Source organism: Marmota monax, unplaced genomic scaffold (genome assembly GCF_021218885.2).
Source record: "Marmota monax isolate L192 unplaced genomic scaffold, Marmota_monax_Labrador192_F-V1.1 WCK01_AAM20220418_F8-fsc00128, whole genome shotgun sequence".
NCBI classification, from domain to species: Eukaryota; Metazoa; Chordata; class Mammalia; order Rodentia; family Sciuridae; genus Marmota; species Marmota monax.
Window position 1 is genome coordinate 362,238 of NW_026693452.1, and position 10,865 is coordinate 373,102.

At 36.9% G+C, this 10,865-nt stretch overlaps 1 pseudogene; it reads right to left on the reverse strand.

Moving 5' to 3' along the window:
• Window positions 1-9,629: 9,629 nt before the first annotated feature.
• On the reverse strand, window positions 9,630-10,600 carry LOC124101590 (ribulose-phosphate 3-epimerase-like; annotated as a pseudogene).
• Window positions 10,601-10,865: the final 265 nt, after the last annotated feature.

The following is a 10,865-nucleotide window of genomic DNA, read 5'->3' on the forward strand; positions in this document are numbered from 1 at the left end:
GCATTCTAATGTAAAATGTAAATGGCATATATGAGACAAAGCTAAGAAATGTCAGAAAGCACAAGTAAACTGATAGCAAGTAGCTCAGATTTCCATGGTAGCTACTCTTCTTTTCTGCTTTTCCCTTGAATTGTAATCATATTGGGGACATTCTCTATGGCCAGCTGGAAAAGAAGAACAAAGAATGGGCCCAGTTTATGAATGAAAGGCATGTGGGCAACCAAATGAAATGGATAGTCATGCATTAGAGCCTCACTTACAGGTGGCACCAAGACACCAAGGAAAGAAGATGTTCCTAGTGAGGAGAACTTTGAAGAATCTCTTTGCTAACTTAATACAGAAAGAGAGATAGTTTGAAGTATGAATTTATACAAACTGGACAGCACTAAAGATTTGGAAAGAACAAATAAGAAGATTAGAGTCAAGGTTTGGGAAAGAGATATGTGAATGGGCCTCTCAACATGGGTACAGAGTGGGAAGATATTTTGGTTCCCCTGTTAGAGCGACTCCAAATGGTGAGTGAATGCTTTCAGTAATTAAGTGGGTAAAATAGGGGCTGGGGCTGTAGCTCAGTGGTAGTGCACTTGCTTAGCATGCGTGAGACCCTGGGTTTGATCCTCAGCACCACATAAAAAGAAACAAATAAAATGAAGTCATTCTGTCTATCTACAATTACAAAAAAAAAAAAAAATTAAAGTGGGTAAAATGATCCCTCTTCAAGATGTCAACCTCTTTCTTAAATCATTCGTGTGACCAGCCAATGATGGTATATAAGGTGGGCAGTGGGCAGGGTGGCAGGAGTCGATGCTATGGATGGACCCATCAACATGGGGTGATCTATTTTATATTTTTTCTTTTGGTACCAGAGATTGAACCCAGGAATTCTTAATTCCTAATCCACATACCCAGCCTGTTTTACCTTTTTTTATTTTGAGACAGGGTCTTGTTAAGTTGTTTAGGGAATTGATAAATTGCTGAGATTGACTTTGAACTGGTGATCTTCCTGCCTCAGCCTCCTGAGCTGCTGAGGTTACAGGCTTGCACCACAATGCCCAGCACATGGGTTCATTTTTATCATGACTAATCTGTCTACACCATTGTGATGTCCAATTTGCCAAACAGAGTTATTGTTAAATCCATAATATGACACCATTTGTGATGTTTGGGTCAGTCTTCTAGAATGGTGAAATGGCATCTGAAGACCTATTTATGGAATCATCTGGAGACAAATCCCGTGAGAACAGAGTGCCGTCAACCTATTGGATGCAGATTATGCTTTGAACCAGTAGCCAATATAAGGTACCATCTTTTGTAGTGCTGAAGCAACGTGTCCAGGATCCAAGACCTGAAAGTGAGAATGGAATCTTTAACTTTTATACCAAATACATATTTGGAGTCTATTTCACATCTATGTAACCTTCAACTCTGTGAGTTTATAGTACTAGAGGGAAGAATTCATCCACAAGGGATATAATAGTATCATCCAGTTAGAAGTTGAAATTGGTAACTGACCACAGTAGGCTGATAAACCAGGAGACAGAAAAGGGGTTAGTATATTGGATGGAGTGATTGTTCCTGATTAACACAGAAAAACTGAGTTTCAATACACAATGGAAGTGACGAAAATTATTTATGGAACTCCAATGGTGTTCGTAGATAATTAGGACTCTTACTCCATGAACTTTGGCAATAGGAAGCTGTGGTAATGCAATAAAGATAGGGCTCAGCACCCATAGTGATCAAGGTGTGACACAGGAAGCCTGTACAATTGAGGTAATTTAAGAGAATACAAAAAACATGAAATGGGAGTTAGAAAAAAATCCGCTGTGGTTAATGGCTTGAACCTATGGACTAGTTACTTAAGCAGAGATTTTAATAGTTATATCTATGGTTATTATTTATTTCAAGTTTACTCCCACTCCTTTAATTAAGAGCACTGTTTGTAATTAATATTTTTGGTTGCAAGTGATCTGACTTTGATATGGTCATTGACTGGGGACCTTAAGTCGTCATATAGATAGAGGATTAGAAAGGATGTGGAAAGGCCAAAGGAGAGGACTATGCCAGACAGACCCTGTCTGCTTTTCTGCCTGATCCATCTTGCACTCTCGTTTATCCTTCTTTGTGTAGATCTTCATCATCAGACTTTGCCTATAGCTCCTGTTTGGATTTGGCCAATGGGAAGCAGAGGAGAGTTAGGTTGTGGCTCTCAGTGACACAGGTTGGCTGTGAGCATTTCCTAAAGGCTGCAACTCTTTGGAGCTGGCATTCTCTCTGTAGCTACCTCCTTAGTGTTTGAATAGCCTGCTTTTGCCCCTTTCAGGCTTAGTAAGTTTCCTCTGTTAGTAGTCAGTGGGTACTGAATTATGTCTCCCTTCTTCCCTAAAATTTATCCATGGTAAATATTCTCTTTTAAAAATTCTCCTCATATTATCTGGTTAGATATGTCTTGCTGAAACTCTAATTTTCTGGTACTTTCCTTGATCTTTAGGTCTACCTTATGACATAGTTTGGGTATGTCCTGTCAGTTCCATGCAGATAATGTCCCAGCTGCTTTTCAATGTCCTTGAACTAAATCCTAAACAGCACGCACAAAGCCATGTTTGGTCTAGTTTCTGTGTCTTCCAAATGAATCTCATATCACTCTCCCTATCCCCATTACACTCAGTCTCTATAAAATCCCGACATTCTCTTTCTTATGAGGTTCTCATTTCCAAGGTCTCTCTCAACTATAATTAAAATTTCAAGCTAAATGTTGCTGCAGAGTCTTTCTCCAGATGTACAATCAAAAGTAGTCATTCAACCATTATCACATCACCCTATATTAGCTCTGGTATAATTTATCACTTGTTGACATTTTCTTGTATTTTGGTCACCAATTGATCTACTTATCACTATATTCTCCCTTCTAGACTGTAAATTTCATGGAAATTGGCTTTTAATATTTGTTGAGATTGAATTAAAAGCAGGAGTTAGCTCTACCTTTTAGGTAAGGTCATAGGAGCTCAGAATTTTTAAATTCCCTGAGGCTTTATAGCTATTAATATCAGATCAGTAACCTGTGATTTCTGATATCCATATACCAGAGCCTTAACTCCATATGATATCTTGGATCAAAATGCCGTGGGAGATGGAATGACACAAGAGAGGGACAGTACACATACCCTCCTCAACAGATGTCAGATTCAAAACTTCTGAGAAAATAATTCTGGGTTTCTTATCTGCATAGCTTACTCTGGCTATAGAAATAAATTGATTCCTGATACTAAGTTACCATTTCTCCAAAAGTGTTCTGTTGGACACTTTTTTAACACTTTACTAAGACATTACCTGCTAGAAGAAGTAAGATATTATAACATGTTCCATAATTAAGCAGCCAAAATAACTTTTTAAAGGCTGGATTGAGCACATTTCTTTTCTATAGGAATTTCCAGGGCTTTTAATAGGTATGCTGTGAATTTCCAAAAGGCAGAGAACTACGCACACCTATCCAAACTTAGTATCTTGAAATATTCTATTAAAATACTATTTACATTTAATAGAACATGCATTTCCTGGAAAAAATTGAGTGAAAACTGAATTAAATTTTCAGTGAAAGTCATCATTACAGTTTTATTACAAAGACAAATTTAATAATGAAGTATTTTATTTCATTTGTAGAGAAGGAAGAGAAAGTATGTTTGTAATGGCATCTTCTGAATTTTGTTCCTGTGTATAGCTTGTTCAGTTTTGTGAAAGTCTTCTTTTTACCTCAAGTTTGTGCCTGCCAACATTTCCTTGGTCAAACCACATATTTCTCTGTACTGACTAAGCTGTTAGAAGTGGTGAGACATTTTTAAGTATATCATGATTTCTTCTGTTTAGGTCTACTCAATTTCTAGAGGAGTCTGATAGCTGTCTTATTACTGCCCATGGAGTCTGCACTGTTGTAATTTTTTCTGATGTATAAAACTACATTCTTTTTATTATTTATTTATTTTTGTTTTAATTAGTTACACATGACAGTATAATGATCTTGACATTTCATACATTTGAATCCTGAAATATTTTTTTAATTGTGTACTAAAGATGTTTAAATGAGAAGAAAAGGCCTTAGATTGTAACTTAAAGAGTAACAAAAATAAATGTTTTCCCCATATGAATTTTAATTATAAAGTGTTTTTTACGCTATAAGGAGAATTTATTATCACAAGTTGACTCATCAAAATTGACAAAGACAGACTTAGACAAAACCTCCTTACCTTTACATTAATACAAGGAGTGGCCTCTCCATTTCCTCTGTCATCTCTGGTCTTGAACTGCTCTTGTGATCTTGTTTGCAGCACATTTTACAATTAGCATTAAATTTAAGCAAAAGAAAGAAAAAACTAATCGACAAAGAACAGTGAGAAAGTGAACAGCACAACATTTGCATAGTTCTTTGTATTTGAACCTCATTGTCACTTAGGGTTCTTTTAGCCTTCAGTATTTAAAAAAGAATGTCCTGAGGATGTTCAAATCTCTCTCTAATATTTTTGTAAATTCTCGGGGTTTCTACTTCCTCATGCATGTCCCTTCTCTGAACCATGATGATCCAGAGGTGAAATCTGTTCCTTTTATTATTTTATACTACCTTTCCCATATACATCCACACCCACATCTCTTCCCACACAACCATGAGTATAACAGACTTTACTACCAAGATGGAGGAGGAATAAAAAAATTATGAATAAAAAACAGCTTAAACTTAACTATATAGTATATGTATATAATATTTAAAGTGTATGTTATAATATTTGATGAACTTGTACTTCTGGAGATGGCAGTATAGATTGGACCAATTCTACAGAGAACTGGACAGAAATAAATCAGCTTTCAGACAGTGGAGGACTAAAATAAAACAGCAGCAAAGAATTATGAGGGTAACATCTGAGAGAAGAAGAAAACTCAGAGAGGTGGGTTACCATTTAGGCCATCCTTCTACTAGGGAGACTTGCTAATGCCTAGGGAGGCAATGAAGCATTTTAGGAATAATTACAGAGCTAGAGGAAACCAAAATTAAATCTAGGACCCTGTAAGCCAGGGAAGAAAGAATTGTTAAAACTCCTACACTTTCATTGAGACTTGATTGGAATATCTCCACATGTTTTGTAATGAATAAATTATCTTTGAAATTATTTATGGGTCAGAAAAAAGCATCAGAGTAGAAATGAGAAAACTACGTTAAACTGAATGACAATGAAAGACTTGTGGCACATCTAAATGTAAGACCTAAAACAATAAAAATTCTTAAAGAAAACATAGGCGATAAACTTGACAAAACTGGGTTACAATGATTTTTTGGATCACACCAAACACATAGCAAAAATGGACAATTGGAAATACATGAGAGAATAATAAAACAAAAAGGAAACTTGTAAAATAGTAGAAAGTATTTGGAAAACATGTATATGAGGAGGGATTAACATCCAGAATACATAAAGAATTCCCACAACTTGACAACAACACCTGTCCCCTCCCCCAAATATCTCAAAAAAACTGGCAGAGGACTTGCATAAATGTTTCTTCAGAGGTATACAAATGGCCAATAAGCATGTGAAGATGAGTTCGATATCACTAATCACCAGGAAAATGAAAATCAAAACCACAATGAAACAGAAAGTCATCGTTGGCAAGGATGTGGAGAAATCAGAACTCATGCACTGATCATGGGAATGTAAAACAATAAGGCTGCTATAGAGAAAAATAAGAAGTTTCCTCAAAAATAAAAAACAGAGCTACCATATGACTAAGCAATCCCACTTTTGGTATATATCCTTGGTGCCATTATATTACCCAAAACCAAAATATATAAATAGTTGTGGATTTACAGCATACAATAATTTACAAAGCTACCACAGTAAGAACTTTAAAATGACTTATTACAGAGGGATGTTTCAACCTTTATGTCCACATATTCACTTACACAGTTCCCCATGCTTCCCATCAATTCTGCCAACTGGCTCCATGCATGGCAGGCTACAGCACTGGCCATGGCACAACAGAAACCAGTGCAAAGTGACTGACTGGGGAAGCAGGTCAACTCATTCTCCCATCATTTCCTGAGGCTGAAGGGTGTCAGCCATCTTTAACTTCTAGCCTCAGAGCACATTTTGTTTCATAATTGAGTGCCCCCGTATGATGACCTTGAAAGGAGTATGTTAGTTTTATTATGTCTGAAAAGGGCATGAAAAAGAGAATTTGGCTATTGGAGGTTATATTTCACATTTAGCCACTGTCAAAGTGAGAACTGTGTTGACTGAACACATTTATTAAGGTTGGATATGAGGTGGCCCCCAGAAGTTCCCTGTGTTAACGCAGAAAAATTCTGAGGTGAAATGATTGGATGATGAGAGTTGTATAATCAGTCCATCCTAGTGTGGATGGACGAACTGGGTGGTAAATGTAGGAAGGTGGGGGTGTGGCTGGAAGTGATGGGTCTCTGGGGATGTTTCCTAGAAGGATTCATCTTCCTTGTAGCCCCTTCTGCTTTCTCTCTCTGATTCCTGACTGCCATGAATGGAGCAGCACTGCTCCTGTACACCCTTCTGCCATGATGTTCTGTCTCATCTTGGGCCGAGAACGATGGAGTTAGTCAACCATGGACTGAACCTGTAACACCATGAGCCAAAATAATTGTTTTTCCTCTAAGTTGTTCTTGTCAGGTATTGTAGTCACAGAGATCAATCAAAAGCTCATTTAACAGAATATGATTCATGGAGTTCTAGAGGAAACCATGACAGAGGCTAGCTGTCTATCAAATAATCCTCAGCTAATTTTAATTTAAGTTATAATAATAATTCTGAGAATGAAAGAACAGAGAGACAGAAAGAAATGCAGGATAAATTTTTAAGCATCTAAGATGCTGAGTGTTATGGTTTGGATGTGCAGTGTCCCTGAAAGCTCACATATGGGACAATGCAAGAAGGTTTGGAGGAGAAATGATTGGGTTATAGCCTTAGCCTAATCAGTGAGTTAATCCCTGATGGGGTTAACTGAAGTGGTAGGGTGTGGCTGGAGAGGTTGGGAATTGGGGTGTGGCTTCAGCTATATATTTGTTTTGTTTTTTTAATTAGTTGCTCATGACAATACAATGATCTTGACATATCATACATTTGAATCAAATGGGGTATAATTTCTCATTTTTCCAAGTGTACAGGTAGCAGAATCACATTGGTTATACAGACAAGTATATACATACAGAAATACTAGTGTCTATTTTATTCTGCTGCCCTTCCTATCCCCCCTTCTCCTCCTCTCCCCTCCCATTACCTCTCTCTACCCAATCTAATGTGACACATTTCTTTTTTTTCCCCTCACATCACCATACATGTATTTTGTATAACAATGAGGGTGTCCTTCCATCTTCCGTGCAATTCAGCTATATATTTGTATCTGCAGAGTGGAGTTTTCTCTCTGCTTCCTGATGTGAGCTGTTTCCCTCTGCCACACTCTCCCACCATGATGTTCAGCCTCACCTGAGGAGCTGGCCCTAAGATCTCTGAAACCGGGAGCCCTCAAATAAACTTTTCCTCCTTACAGTTTTTCTGGTCAGATCCTTTAGTCACCGCAGCAAAAACCTGACTAAAACATTGAAGTAACTAGTGTGGAGAGATGCTGTCCCTGGGGAAACCAAGATAGCTGGTCATCCTATTTATGACTTAGTTATTCTGCTTTTGATATGTACCCAACAGAAATGTGTGCACATGTAACAGAAGATAAATATACAAAAATGTTTTAAAGCATAATTTATATTAGTCCTATATCAGAAATAAACCAAATACATATAAACAGCAGAATGAATAGTAATACCATGCAGAATGGAAATGAACTACAGCTAATTGATACAATATAGGTAAATCTCAAATCATAGTCTTAACCAAAAGGGACACAAAATAATATATACTGTTTTTTCATTAATGTAAACTTCAAGAACAAAATAGGGCTGGGGATGTGGCTCAAGAGGTAACGCGCTCGCCTGGCATGCGCAGGGCGCTGGGTTCTATCCTCAGCACCACATAAAAATAAAATAAAGATGTTGTGTCCACCGAAAACTAAAAAATCAATATAAAAAAATTCTCTCTCTCTCTCTCTCTCTCTCTCTCTTTAAAAAGAATAACAAAATAAATTTTATCATTAGATGCAGTTGCTATGTTTGAGGAGAGCAGAAGTAATTTAAAAAGCATGAAGAGGGTTTCTGTTGTTTTGGAAATAATTTATATTTAAAGGTGATAAAAACACCATAAAATTTACCATTTTAATACAATATGGAAGTGTTAACTATATACACACTTTTGTGCAACACAACTTTTTCATCTTGCCAAACTGACTCTATACCCATGGAACAGCAGCTCCACTTTCCCCTCTAATTCCAGCCCCTGGAAACCACTTTCTCCTCTTTTTTATGAGTTTGACCACATTAGACAACTCACGTAAATAGAATGATGCATTATTTATCTTTTTCTGCCTGACTTATTTCACTTGCCAAATGTCCCCAAGTTTCATCCAAGTATAATAAGACTTCCTTCATTTTTAAGACTGATTACTTTCTATTGTATGTATATATCACTTTTCTCATTCTTTCATCTGTTAATTTGGCTATTTGAATAATGCTGCAATGAACATAAATGCAGATAGCTCTTTAAGATTTTTATTTCAGTTCTTTGGATAAATACCCAGGTATAGCATTACAAGATCGTATAAGAGCACTCTCTCTCCCCTCTCACTGGCTCACTCTCTCATAAATTCCAAGCTATTTCCCATGATAGCTGCATACAGTGCATAAGTGTTCCAATTTATCCAAATTGCCACTAGCACTTGTTACTTTTGGTGTTTTTAAATTTGCTTCTTTGTTTGTTTTAGATAATGGTCATCCTAATGAGTGTGAAAGGATATCTCATAGTAGCTTTGTCTTTCTTTCTTTTTTTCTTTTTAAACTTCCAAACAGAGGCTTTACTTTTCTTTTCTACACAGAGCTAACATAACAACATTATTTGATGTCTCATTTTTAAGAATGCTGGATGAGATTAGGAAAACCAAGAGTAGGAATGAATCACCAAATAATTTGCTTTGGCAAAGAAAGCACCTTGATATCATCTGTGCTTTCATTTTAGAACCACTCACTTCCTAGGACATAGTTTTTATAGTTTGTAATAAGTAAAGTATAAGATGATAAAATGTAAAATAAATGTTTCAGATACAAGTTTATGATATGCCCTCCCACCCAAGCTTGTATTTTTTAGTTCCACTCTACTCATTATCAAGCATATAAACAAATCACAAATTATATGAAATAGAAAAAAATATGACTTCCTTTGCTTTTGGAAAACAGATGGGAAATAATAGAACATTATTTTTAAAAATACTGAGAAAAAATTTAATAGCAATATCTATCTTAGGCATTATGATATATTTCTTTTTTGTAACTTTAGTACAGTCCATATTTTTACTTTTTATAAAAATCAATTGTCTTAGTAAAAACAGAGGTTTTCACCACGTTGAACTTTAAATTGCATTACAAAAAAAAAAGTAGATGTACACCTAATTTCTAACCTCTGAGAACTTTCTGCAAGATAGATTTTCATCATTGGAAAGAAAAATTACTCGGAAAATCAGCACTGTCTCAAATGAGATTTGGTTTGGTGGTCAATAGTCGTGTTTCCCAGTAAAAAGTTTTCATGATCAGAAACACTGGGTTCCTTGTAATTCCATTGATTAAGAGACCTTTTCTGAGCAGTTTCTGAGAAAATATTTCTTAATACAATGGTCACTGATCTGAAGTCTTTGCTCCTCATAATGGCACTGCCAGACAACACCATGTTAGCTCCTGCCTCTGCATATTTACGGACAGTATCAGGACCTAACTTCACTCTCAACATCTATGTCCAGAGAGAAGAACTGGGTTCTGTTTTTTTTTTAGAGAGAGAGAGAGAGAGAGAGAGAGAATTTATATATATATATATATATTTAGTTTTCATTGGACACAACATCTTTGTTTGTATGTGGTACTGAGGATCGAACCCGGGCTGCACGCATGCCAGGCAAGCGTGCTACCGCTTGAGCCACATCCCCAGCCCAGAACTGGGTCCTTAACCAATGAAACTTTGGTATCAGATCTTCCATGAATTTCTGCCCTCCACACCCAGGTTCCACTGTCATAATGAAGGCCATGCCTATTTGATTAGCCTATGGTGCCAAACACTAAACTGCAGTTACTGGTTTGATGATAAGGCCAACCTTCACCCCATTTTCCCAGATGTCTTCAATCAAAGCTCCTGTGTTCTAGGTAACCTCTAGATGCAAGTATATCAATGGCTCCTGCAACAGCCACTGACTTTATTTAATGGTCTGGCCTAGACACCATCATGTACATGTCAAAGAAAGGATTCTGGCCTAGTTGCTTTCAGAGGCTTTCTACTACAGGGTGACTAAAGGCGATGCTGGGAACAAAATGCCCATATATTATAGCCAGGTTTAGATAATTGCCCCAGAGTCTAGTCTCTAGCATTCAGAGGCACTTGTCCACTAAATTGGCCAGGTCACTGCTGAGAATGGACTGACCAACCTTGCAGCTCGAGGCCATGGTGCTGGCTCTCTTGAGATGTTACACCACGCATCCCCGCCAAGACTTTTCTCAGTTGGGTGCACCGTCTTGGCCCGTCTTTCATTTTTTTAATGACCAGTGATATTGAGCATCTTTTCATATGCTTTTTTGGCCATTTGTTTAACTCAAGTCTTTTGCCAATTTTTTAATGAGGTGGGTTTTTTGTTTTTTTGTTCTTTGTGTTTTGGGTTATAGTAAGTTGTTGTTGCTGTTGTGTTGTAGGAGTTCTTTGTATATTCTGGAT